This window comes from Sciurus carolinensis, chromosome 12 (genome assembly GCF_902686445.1).
Source record: "Sciurus carolinensis chromosome 12, mSciCar1.2, whole genome shotgun sequence".
In the NCBI taxonomy this organism is placed as follows: domain Eukaryota; kingdom Metazoa; phylum Chordata; class Mammalia; order Rodentia; family Sciuridae; genus Sciurus; species Sciurus carolinensis.
Genome location: NC_062224.1, coordinates 27,730,249 through 27,743,335, shown reverse-complemented (window position 1 = coordinate 27,743,335; position 13,087 = coordinate 27,730,249). Strand labels below are relative to the sequence as shown.

At 38.9% G+C, this 13,087-nt stretch overlaps 2 pseudogenes; one reads left to right on the top strand and one right to left on the bottom strand.

Annotated features, from left to right (window-relative positions):
- Window positions 1–9,363: 9,363 nt before the first annotated feature.
- On the top strand, window positions 9,364–9,772 carry LOC124962324 (ubiquitin-like; annotated as a pseudogene).
- A 2,460-nt stretch (window positions 9,773–12,232) lies between these two features.
- LOC124961159 (ribosome production factor 2 homolog) lies at window positions 12,233–13,063 on the bottom strand (annotated as a pseudogene).
- Window positions 13,064–13,087: the final 24 nt, after the last annotated feature.

Genomic DNA, 13,087 nt, shown 5'->3' with positions numbered 1-13,087 from the left:
TCTGGTCTGGTTAATAACTTGCTCTGATCAAGCAAAATTAGAAAAAAAGAAATAGGATTTCACTTCATTAGAATATCTGAGCTTCAGCCTTAAAATGCCTTGTGGTTTCCATTTTCAATTGCTTAGCAGACAACCATGCACAGAAGCTAGAATTATAGCTAGAACTGTAGCACCCTGAGGTTCCAGGTTGTGAAAGAAGCCATCTGGAATGTTTCAGCCCCAACAGAACTCCAGCAGAATGCAGTCACTCAAGTGATGTCAGCCAACATAAAGTGGTGCAAACATACAACTCACCAAGCTCAGCGAACCATCAGAAATTATAGGTGGTTGTTGCTTAAAAACAAGTTGTGAGTAAAAGGTAGATACTGAAGTAGGTTTTCTGTGCCCAAAGATAATGCAGAGGTAGTGTGACAACATAAGTGCCCTAAGTGGTAAGTAGAAGAGGTGTGTGCACAGACTTCTGGGTAAACCAGTGCTTCCTGGGAGGAAGCAGGAAAGAAGAAACAAGTCAGACAGTCAGAATACTGTTGCCAACTTTGATAAGATGAAGAAATGGCAGACAGACTGGGATTGAGTTGAAAGGTTTTCCTGACACTTCTAAATTCAGACTTTGTGGCAGCATCCCAGAAAATTGAACGATTCAATGTGGAAACAATTGCTTCTTGAGGTCTCTCATTTCAGAGATAAAATGGTGGTTAACTGGGAGGGGAAAAGAATACAGATAGGGAGGGGAAAAACTGATATAGAGAAAGGAAGGTAGCTGAAGTTATTAAGCCAAGTTACCAGAAGTGGTAATAGAGTAACTCTGAGAAATTTCTGGAAGTACACCTTACAATGATCCAAGCTAAACCGAAAGAAAGCTGGAATGAGTAAAAATGTTCATAACCAAATATATACATACATACACATAGACATTGATGGTTTTCCAGGAGCTCCGGGAAAGAAGAGGAATGTGCTTCTTGATATATTCCAGGAAACTAATTTCTGGAGGACGGCAAAGTAATAACCGTATTGATTAAGAGTGACATGAGATCCAGACTTTCTCAGTGAGATAGAACCCACAGCCGTGATCTTTGCCAAGTGCACAGCTAGCCAAGCAGCTACCTTATCTCAAAACTGAAGAGAATTCCCCAGCAGAAAAGATAAGCAGGAGCCTAAGGTATCAGAAGCTTTCCACTGAGAAAGGCACATCTTCTCCCACCTGTATGTCATACCGCTCTATAGGCAGTCGTGACAAGCTAATTAACGCATCAAAGTCCCTGGGAAACTGCTAGGACAATAAAAATTGTATTTCAAGAGGACATAAATTGTATTTAGTAATGAGATAAAATATTATAACTGAGAAAGCCTGCTATTTCAAAACATCTGACAAATGAATTATTGTTTTCATGACAGAAATCTTCATGGTGACAAAAAAGAAATTGTACATTAAGCAACTTTAGTAAAATATTCTGTATAAAATGAAAGAAAAAATTTACTTGTGTCACCTAATATTTGTATCTAGATCAGTTTCTTGAAAAACCATATTATTTATGTACTTTATATTCACTATAGATTTCAAAACATTACCCTATTAAATTTTTCAGTTTTTAGACATTTCCACTGTCATATTGTCCAAAACACATACTTAATTTCTAATAATTCTGTAGAGATTTCCATAATTTTTCTTTTCCTTCTAGTTTCATGTACTAGTAAATAAATTCTTTCAGTAGAAATGCTATTTTAGAGAAGAGATTCAAGTACATATTATAATTGATTGAAAATAAATAATGACTACTTATTCTTAATTCTTTACTTTTTATTTTTAGTGAGTCTAAAGTATGACTATCCTAATACCAGTATCCTGTTTCAAAGAAACAAAACAGCAAACATCATGTTGTGATAATAAGATCTGAGTTTAAGACAATCATAAAAATTATTACAGATAAAATGACAACCTGTGTTTGGCAAATCTATAGTTAGAGACTGATAAGAAAAACAATAAAACTATACAAAAAAATTTAAAGGACTTACTCCTGTTAGTGAAATTAATTTACAAAATATGAACTACCTTTTATAGAGCAATGCTATCTGCAAACATTATAATTATTATTTAATCCATCAGCAACTCTTATTTTTTAGGTAGCAAATAAGAGAGGTGGAGAAACCACTTCATGATCTCACAAGCAACAAGGAATCAAGACTCCAAAGTGGGCCTCAGTTTCAAGTCAGCACAAGAATTCTGGCAGCCTTTGTAACAAGAGACAATTTCCTGTTCCCTGTTCTAGAACTTCAGGTTGATGGTGCTGATTTAGGAACAAGATCACTCTTCTACTTCAGTTTTAAAATAACATGGAAAACCAGAGTTATGTTAGCAAAAAAAAATTCTTAAATTTGTTATGCCAACATTTCAGCAATTCTTGAACCATTATCCCATCACTACAAATGTGGAACACCTACAAAAACTTAAATATAGGCGATCCAAGATGGCAGACTAGAGGGTGACTGCATCCCCAGTCGCTCCAGAACCCAGGAGTCAAGAAGGGGACGCATTGAGAGACTTGGACTAAAATAGAGCCACGGGTGAGTCTGCCCACTGGGTAAAGCTCAGCCCGGGTGGCAGGCCCAGATAGAGGTGGCTTATCGGAGCCAGGCAGGGCAGCTAGAGTCATCCACAGGCAGCCCTGGGCACTCTGGCGGTGGGCCCCTCCCACACAGCCAGCTTCTCCAGGTTCTCGGAGCAGGTCCCCTAGTGAGAGCCTTTCTGATCAGAACAAGCTCCAAGTCCCGGAGCCAGCGCGGCGTACTCCAGCCCGCAAGCGGCTTCAGGGACCAGGACAGGGCAGCCAGAGACTTCCCCAAGCAGCCCGGCCCCCTGCGGGGGGAGGTGCCTTTCAAGGCTAGCTTCTCGGAGCAGACCGCCCAGTGAGAGCCTTTCTACACAGAGCCAGCCACAAGTCCCCGACCCAACGGAGAGCTTCGATCCGCAAGCAGCCACTGGGATCAGGGCAGGGCAGCCAGAGACTTCTCCAGGCGGCTCTGCCCACTCCGGCCACAGGCTCTTTCCATGGGGCGATCCAAGATGGTGGCCTAGAGGGTGACTGCATCTCCAGTCACTCCAGAACCCAGGACTCAGAAGGGGAGGCATTGAGAGACTTGGACAAAAATAAAGTCACGGGGTGAGTCTCCCCGACTGGGCGAAACTTGGCCTGGGCGGCAGGCACAGATAGCCATGGCTTATCAGAGCAGTGCAGGGCAGCTAGAGTCTTCCCCAGATAGCCTTCCACACTCCGACGGTGGGCTCCTCCCACACGGCCAGCTGCACGGTGCAGGCCCCAGTGAGAGCCTTTCCGCACAGAGCCAGCTCCAAGCCCTGGAACTAGTAGGGGGCTAGGGGCAGCTTTCTTCGGAAGCACTGCATTATCAAGTTCCTCCAAGACTTCAGGCTACTGAAGGCTGGGAGGTGATACACTGGAAATCTACCGGGACACTATAAGACAATAGAGGAAATCTGCAATATCTCAGGGTCCCACTGATATCTGACCAATATGAGAAAACAAGGGAAGAAAATGTCCCAAACAAACCTAGATACTACATCAATAAAACCCAATGACAGCACAGCAGAAGAAATGTCAGAAAGGGAAGTAAACGAGGAGATGAAAGAGCAAATGCAGGCATTGAAGGAGGAGATGAAAGAGTAAATGCAGGCATTGAAGGAGGAGATGAAAGAGCAAATGCAGGCATTAAATGATCACACCAATCAACAGTTAAAAGACCAAATACGGGAAGCAAGAGATCATTTCAACAAAGAGTTAGAGATACTGAAAAAAAAAAAAACTGAAATCCTTGAAATGAAGGAAACAATAAACCAAGTTAAAAACTCCATAGAAAGCATAACCAATAGGATAGAACACCTGGAAGACAGAACCTCAGACATTGAAGAAAAAATATTTAATCTTGAAAACTAAATTGGCCAAACAGAGAAGATGGTAAGAAATAATGAACAGAATCTACAAGAATTATAAGATATCATGAAAAGGACAAAATTAAGAATTATTGGGATTGAGGAAGGCTTAGAGAAACAAACCAAAGGAATGAACAATTTATTCAATGAAATAATATCAGAAAATTTCCCAAATCTGAAGAATGAAATGGAAAACCAAGTACAAGAGGCTTATAGGACTCCAAATATACAAAATTACAACAGACCCACACCAAGGCACATTATTATGAAAATACCTAACATACAAAATAAAGACAGAATTTTAAAGGCCGCGAGAGAAAAGAATCAAATTACATTCAGAGGGAAACCAATAAGAATATCAGCAGATTTTTCAATCCAGACCCTAAAAGCTAGAAGGGCCTGGAACAACATTTACCAAACCCTAAAAGAAAATGGATGCCAACCAAGAATCGTATACGCAGCAAAACTTACCTTCAAATTTCATGATGAAATAAGATCCTTCCATGATAAACAAAAGCTAAAGGAATTTACAAAAAGAAAGCCAGCTTTACAGAACATTCTCAGCAAAATATTCCTTGAGGAAGAGATGAAAAACAACGATGCAAATCAGCAACAGGAGGCGCTAGCCTAAAGGAATAACCAAATAAAGGAGAAACCAAATCATGTCAAAAAACAAAAATGAGTCAAATGACTGGGAATACAAATCATATCACAATAATAACCCTGAATGTTAATGGCCTGAATTCATCAATCAAAAGACATAGACTGGCAGATTGGATTAAAAAGAAAAATCCAACAATATGTTGCCTGCAAGAGACTCATCTCATAGAAAGAGATACCCATAGACTAAAGGTGAAAGGATGGGGGAAAAACATACCATGCACACGGACACAGCAAAAAAGCTGGAGAATCCATCCTCATTTCAGATAATGTGGACTTCAAGCCAAAACTAGTCAGAAGGGATAAAGAAGGATATTAAATGCTGCTTAAGGGAAGCATAAATCAGCGAGACATAACAATCATAAATATCTATGCCCCAAACATTGGCTCATCCATGTACGTCAAACAAATGCTTCTCAATTCCAGAAATCAAATAAACCACAACACAATAATACTAGGCGATTTTAACACACCTCTCTCGCCACTGGGTAGATCTTCCAAACACAAATTGAATAAAGAAACCGTAGATCTCAATAACACAATCAACAATTTAGACTTAACCAACATAAATAGAATATAACATCCAACAAAGAACGAATACACTTTCTTCTCAGCAACACATGGATCCTTCTCTAAAATAGACCATATTTTATGCCACAAAGCTACTGTTAGCAAATACAAGAAGATAAAGATACTACCTTGTACTCTATCAGATCATAATGGATTTAAATTAGAAATAAATGACAGAATAACAAACAGAAACTTCTCCAATACCTGGAGATTAAATAATACACTATTATATGATGAATGGATAACACAAGACATCAGGAGGGAAATAAAAAATTCTTAGAAGTAAACGAGAACAAAGACACATCATATCAAAATCTCTGGGACACTATGAAAGCAGTACTTAGAGGAAGATTTATTTCATGGGGCGCATTCAAAAAAAGAAGTAGAAATCAACAAATAAACGACTTAACACTACAGCTCAAAGCCCTAGAAAAAGAAGAGCAGAACAATACCAAAAGTAGTAGAAGACAGGAAATAGTTAAAATCAGAGCCGAAATCAACGAAATTGAAACAAAAGAAACACTTGGAAAAATTAACAAAATAAATAGTTGGTTCTTTGAAAAAATAAACAAAATTGATAAACCCTTAGCCACACTAACAAAGAGAAAGAGGGAGAAAACTCAAATTACTAAAATTCAGAATGAACGAGGAAACATCACAACAGACATGAGTGAAATACAAAACATAATTAGAAGCTATTTTGAAAATCTATACTCCAACAAAACAGAAAACCTCGAAGACATCAACAAATTTCTAGACACATATGAATTACCTAAACTGAACGAGGAAGACATACACAACTTAAATAAATCAATTTCAATCAATGAAATAGAAGAGGTCATCAAAAGCCTACCAACAAAGAAAAGTCCAGGACCAGATGGGTTCTCAGCCGAGTACTACAAAACCTTTAAAGAAGAGCTCATTCCAATACTCCTCAAAGCATTCCATGAAATAGAAGAGGAGGGAACCCTCCCAAACTCGTTCTATGAAGACAATATCACCCTGATACCTAAACCAGACAGAGACACATCGAGGAAAGAAAATTTCAGACCAATATCTTTAATGAACATCGACGCAAAAATTCTCAACAAAATTTTAGCAAATCGCATACAAAAATATATTAAAAAGATAGTGCACCATGATTAAGTGGGTTTCATCCCAGGGATGCAAGGTTGGTTCAACATCCAGAAATCAATAAATGTCATTCACCATATCAACAGACTTAAAGTTAAGAATCACATGATTATTTCAATATATGCAGAAAAAGCATTTGATAAAATACAGCATCCCTTCATGCTCAAAACACTAGAAAAAATTAGGGTAGTGGGAACATTCCTTAACATTATAAAGGCCATCTATGCTAAGCCCATGGCCAATATCATTCTAAATGGTGAAAAACTGAAAGCATTCCCCCTAAAAACTGGAACATCGTCCTTGAAACTCTAGCCAGAGCAATCAGACAAACCAAAGAAATTAAAGGGATACGAATAGGAAAAGAAGAACTCAAACTATCCCTGTTCGCTGATGACATGATTATATATTTAGAGGAACCTGGAAATTCCACCAGAAAACTTTTAGAACTCATAAGTGAATTCAGTAAAGTAGCAGGTTACAAGATCAATGCTCATAAATCCAGTGCATTTTTATACATAAGTGATGAATCTTCAGAAAGAGAAATTAGGAAACTACCCCATTCACAATAGCTTCGAAAAAAATAAAATACTTGGGAATCAATCTCACAAAAGAGGTGAAAGACCTCTACAATGAGAACTACAGAACACTAAAGAAAGAAATTAAAGAAAACCTTAGAAGATGGAAAGATCTCCCATGTTCCTGGATAGGCAGAATTAATATCGTCAAAATGGCCATACTACCTAAAGTGCTATACAGATTCAATGTAATTCCAATTAAAATCCCAATGATGTACCTTGCAGAAATAGAGCAAGCAATTATGAAATTCATCTGGAAGAATAAAAAACCCAGAATAGCTAAAGCAATCCTCAGTAGGAAGAGCAAAGCAGGGGGTATCGCAATACCAGATCTTCAACTATACTACAAAGCAATAGTAACAAAAATGGCATGGTATTGGTACCAAAATAGACAGGTAGATCAATGGTACAGAATAGAGGACATGGACACAAACCCAAATGAATACAATTTTCTCATACTAGACAAAGGGTCCAAAAATATGCAATGGAGAAAAGATAGCCTCTTCAACAAATGGTGCTGGGAACACTGGAAAACCATATGCAACAGAATGAAATTAAACCCCTATCTCTCACCCTACACAAAACTCAACTCAAAATGGATCAAGGACCTCAGAATCAGACCAGAGACCCTGCATCTTATAGAAGAAAAAGTAGGTCCAAATCTTCAACTTGTTGGCTTAGGATCAGACTTCCTTAACAGGACTCTCATGGTACAAGAAATAACAGCAAGAATCAAAAACTGGGATAGATTCAAACTAAAAACACTTTCTCTCAGCAAAGGAAACTCTCAGTAATGTGAAGAGAGAGTCTACAGAGTGGGAGAATATCTTTGCCACTCATACTTCAGATAGAGCGCTAATTTCCAGAATCTATAAAGAACTCAAAAAACTCTACACCAAGAATACAAATAATCCAATCAACAAATGGGCTAAGGAAATGAACAGACACTTCACAGAAGAAGATGTACAAGCAATCAACAGATATATGAAAAACTGTTCAACATCTCTAGTAATAAGGGAAATGCAAATCAAAACTACCCTAAGATTCCATCTCACCCCAATTAGAATGGCGATTATTAAGAACACAAGCAACAATAGGTGTTGGCGAGGATGTGGGGAAAAAGGTACAGTCATACATTGCTGGTGGGGTTGCAAATTAGTGCAGCCACTCTGGAAAGTAGTATGGAGATTCCTCAGAAAGCTTGGAATGGAAACACCATTTGACCCAGCTATCCCACTCCTTGGCCTATACCCAAAGCCTTAAAATCAGCATACTGCAGAGATACGGCCACATCAATGTTCATTGCTGCTCAATTCACCATAGCCAGATTGTGGAACCAACCTAGATGCCCTTCAGTTGATGAATGGATAAAGAAACTGTGGCATATATATACAATGGAATATTACTCCGCAATGAAGAATGATAAAATTATGGCATTTGCAGGCAAATGGATGAAATTGGAGAATATCATGCTAAGTGAGATAAGCCAATCTCAAAAAACTAAAGGACGAATGATCTCGCTGATAAGCAGATGAGGACATATTATGGGGGGTGGGAGGGGTTATTGATAGGGTTAGGGTTAGGTTTAGGGTTAGGGATAAGGAGTGTGGTAAGAATGAAGGAAAGAAGGACTGTATAGAGGGAAAAGAAGGGTGGGAGGGGTGGGGGGGAAGGGAAAAAAAATAATGAATCAAACATCATTGCCCTATGTAAATGTATGATTACACAAATGGTATGCCTTGACTCCATGTACAAATAGAGAAACAACATGTATCCCATTTGTACACAATAATAATAAAAAAAACCTTAAATATAGTATAAAATATATAATTATGTTGTCACAATAAAAAGAATATAATTGTTTTAATATAATAATGTTAATTAATAGAATATATATAAACTCTGGTTTATGATTTCCAACCTATTTTAACACACATGTGTCAATTTCATTGAAATAGGCACAGAACTGAAAACCTGGAACTTAACTTTTGTTTTGAGAAAAGTACTAATAGTCCAAGTTCCTTATTACATAATTTTACTTAAAAATAAATGTTCATTGTGTAATTTTCAAAACACAGAAGATAATTTTAAAAGTTGATCATCTTTGTATCTACAAACCAGTTGCAAAATTTTAACCACTGTGTAAGAATATAGCTCTATTGAAGGAGCCTCAGAAATGATTTGGCCAATGAATAGCAAAGGCATTGTTTATCCGGTGAGGTTAAATGTCTTTCCAGGATCCATGGCCACTAAGTAGTAGATAAAAGACAAGAACCTCGGTCTTTGCTTCTCCATGATTTGTTCCTTTCTCCACTTGATGCCACCCTCTTAACTTGGCATGGCCAGAGTACCCAGACTGCTAGAGCAAATGCCTATGAAAACCATTGTCCCACCAGGTAACCAAAGGAGACACAGAGGCCCCATAAAGAATGCTCACATGGGAATCGGCGGTTTCCCGTCTGCTGCCTTTTTTCTCTTCAATGAGGCTCCAGAGCGGCAGATGCAGAGATGCAGATCTTTGTGAAGACCCTGACGGGCAAGACCATCAACCTCCGGGTCGGGCCCAGTGACACCATCGAGAATGTCAAAGCCAAAATTCAAGACAAGGAGGGCATCCCATCTGGCCAGCAGCGTCTGATTTTTGCAGGCAAACAGCTGGAGGATGGCCGCACTCTCAGATGAGGACGTTCAGAAAGAGTCCATCCTGCACTTGGTGCTTCACGGGCAGGCAGCATCATTTGAGCCTTCCCTGTGCCAGCTTGCCCCAAAGTACAACTCTGACAAGATGATCTGTCACAGGTGTTATGCCCACCTGCACCCGCGTGCTGTCAGCTGCCACAAGAAGTGTGACCACACCAATAACCTCCGCCCTTTAAAGAAGGTCAAATAAAGCCCCTTGCTGGCTTCTTTCCCCAAAGGATGGCCTCCTGCCCAAACCCCACATATGGCCTTGGGACTTCAATAAAATTTCCCTTACATTGACTGGAGCGGTTAAAAAAAAAAACCCACGTGGGCTGGGGTTGGGGTTGTAGCTTGGTGGTAAGAGAGAGCGCTTGCCTAACTCATGTGAGGAACTGGGTTCAATTCTCAGCACCACATAAATAAATAAAGGTATTGTGTCCATCTACAACTAAAAATATTTTTTTAAAAAGAAGAAAATGCTCACAACTTACAGACTAGCCAAAGATATCTAACTTTTATCATGGACATTAAAATAAATTTAAAAATCAAGAATGCTCTTTTGGAGGACAAGTTGAAACTTGTCAAAGCCACAGTACATCAGAGGGATGGCTGTGAGGTTATCTCAGCTTACCTTCCCAATCGTCACACCTCTGAAATGACTCACTGTCACTTTGGAAATCATCTATTAGGGTTTGAATCTCTGTTTCTGTTTTTGGAAGTCAAAAGTGAGAATTTGAACTATTTTTGGATTACCAATAAGATTGAAGAGAACTAGAAAGTGGTTTTCAGTATTTTAAAACACTTGTAAGACAATTCTCAGTATGTTTTAAATCCTAGGTTGGCTTTTTCCTTTATTCCTCAACCCCAAAACTCTTTCCAAGTCTACATATAATTACAGAATTTAAACAATTATTAAAATATTTTCAAAATTAATATCCACTAAAGAACATTTTTACCAATATGACTATTGCCACCTTTGAACACAAATAAGAATTAATTTTCAAATTATCATTTAAATACCCACTTGCTCAGAATTGCCCAAGAACTCTGGAAATTTTTTCAATCTGAAGTGACCAATTTGGCTTTCAAATAGCAGGTACAGAAAATGCAATAAATTGGATCAGGCTTTACTTTCATTGCGATCATTTGTGTTGCTGCTAGGGAGTTTTTGAAGACCACATGTCATTGTCTACTGATTAATTCCACTGCCAAGGCCATAAAGCTTCTTGAAGATCTCTCTGGATGGTACTTCACAACAGGAGTCTTATGACTATAGTTCTTTTGTTTGCATTCATCTGCTCAGTCATGGTGCCCCAAGCTCACTCAGGCTGGCAGAGGTAGAAGAAATTTCCATTCCCATCCAAAAGTTGCACTAGGACCAACAAGCAAGGTCCTACAGGGACCAAAATCCAGACATCCCTTTCCTAATATGAGTTCCATCTTAGAAATCCTTGGTGTATTTGTCAGGGTTCTCTAGGGAAACAGAATCAGCAGGAAGTATGATTATAAAAGGGGATTTATTAGATTGGCTCACACGACCAGAAGCTGGGTAGTTCACAATGGCCATCTGCAGCTGGAGAGCTGGAAGAACCAGCAGCTGCACAGTCCAAGCAACAGAAGCCCCAGAACAAGAAGGATCAACAGTGCTATGCTAGTCAAGACCAAAGCTTCTGGAAATCACTGGCAGGGTCCGCTTTGGAAGAGTGAAGAAGTGAGAGTCCGATGTCCTCAGATGATTGAAGCCGCGATCAAGGACTCGCTCAAGAAGAGCTGAGTTTGCATCTGCATCTGCTTCCTTTCCAGCTTTTATTCCATTCTATGGGTGGTGCTTCCCACACTTAGGGAGGTGTTCCACTTCAGTTCACTATCCCACATGCCAATCATTCCTAGGCACGCCTTCACTGACACAGCTAGAGGCCTCTTAATCATTGGCATCTCTTAATCCAATCAAGCTGACAATTCAACTTAACTATTACACTTGGTATCCTTGCAAGCTGGCCAGACATCAGTTAGCACCACCTCAGTCGTCAAAGGTGTTCTCATAGATTGACATTTTCCCCCTGTCTCAAAGATCTATATTTTAAAATCTCAAATGAATCTTAACAGGTAGAATTTCAGACTAAATAAAAATCATGTTGTAACTATACATAGGAGTTGGGGGTCGACTTTCCATGTAGCTCATATTGAGAATGTATAGCTCCTTTGATTCATTTCTGCTTTCCATTGCTTTCTTCCTTTTTCTAATACCCAACCTAGAAACTTTTTAAAAACACCAGTGGCTGTGGAGATCCCTTCTCCCTCATTCATCCAATGAGGGACAAATTTTGGGAGGCAGGGGACATCACATCAGAAAGAAAACAGTACACCAGGATTTAATAGTACAAGTAAAAGGCTTATTTTATATTACTGTTCATAATAATAGTAAGTTATTGATGCTATAAAAATATATGATAAAATCGTGTGTGTGTGTGTGTGTGTGTGTGTGTGTGTGTGTGTGTGTGGTGCTGGGGACTGAACCTCCTGCATGCTAGGCAAGTACTCTACCACTGAACTGCATCCCCAGTCCTATGATAAAATCTTGAACAAAACTGAATGGACTGAAGCTTGATAACCTCTTAAGAGACAGAATAAAACAGCAATGGCTGGCTTAAGTTCCACTAATTTTTTTTCATCTCTTTGATTTTTTTCTCCTGATCTTGTTATCCTTTATGCTGGTTGCTTTTTCAGCCCCCCTCATTTTCCTAATTTGTAGTCTGCTTAGTTCTTGTTTCTGCAATATGAATCCTTCCATAAGTTGTACCAGAAATATCATGGGAGATATTTTTCTTCTTCTTTGGCTTGAGAGCTTTTGGCATTTTCATAAATGATTTATAAAGGTCATCTGATGCCAGGTGTGTCCTCTTCACAACCAGATCCAATGAAAGTCCCATCTCTTCCAATTCAAGGCATGGTGTTCTGCAACCAGATTTCTTCAACAGCAACTTATAGCTTGGAAGGTAAATCTTCCCGTTCAGTACAGTGAGGTGCAGAACATACTCTAATCCAATCAGGTGACTACGGGATACTATGGGACCTCTGAAAAAGTCAGTAAGAAAACTTTTTCGTCTTCTATAGTCTTCAGTTGCATCAAAAGCCTCACTGGAAAATATTAACATGAGTTTCGTTCCCTCAGGACATTTGAGAGACATAAACTTCTCAATACCTAATTCAATCATATCCAGCTCATGGTGGACATACATACAACTAGATTACTTGACTGCTTATTGTTATGGGAGCCAAACATGAATAAAGAACAATCTGACTTCTTTGAAAAGAATTCCATGATGTCTGATCCTCAAATGGTCTTGGAATATTCTTCCACATCTTTAAGTATTTGCGTCACTGTTGGGTTTGCATTTCCCCCTTTAATCAGCATGGTATTTTTGATATTTTCACTGAGATTTGGTTCTGTCTTCTCAAGAAATCTCTTGGTCCTTTTCATTTTGGGTTTTATAACTCCATCCAAGTTGTCCGTGGCTACCAC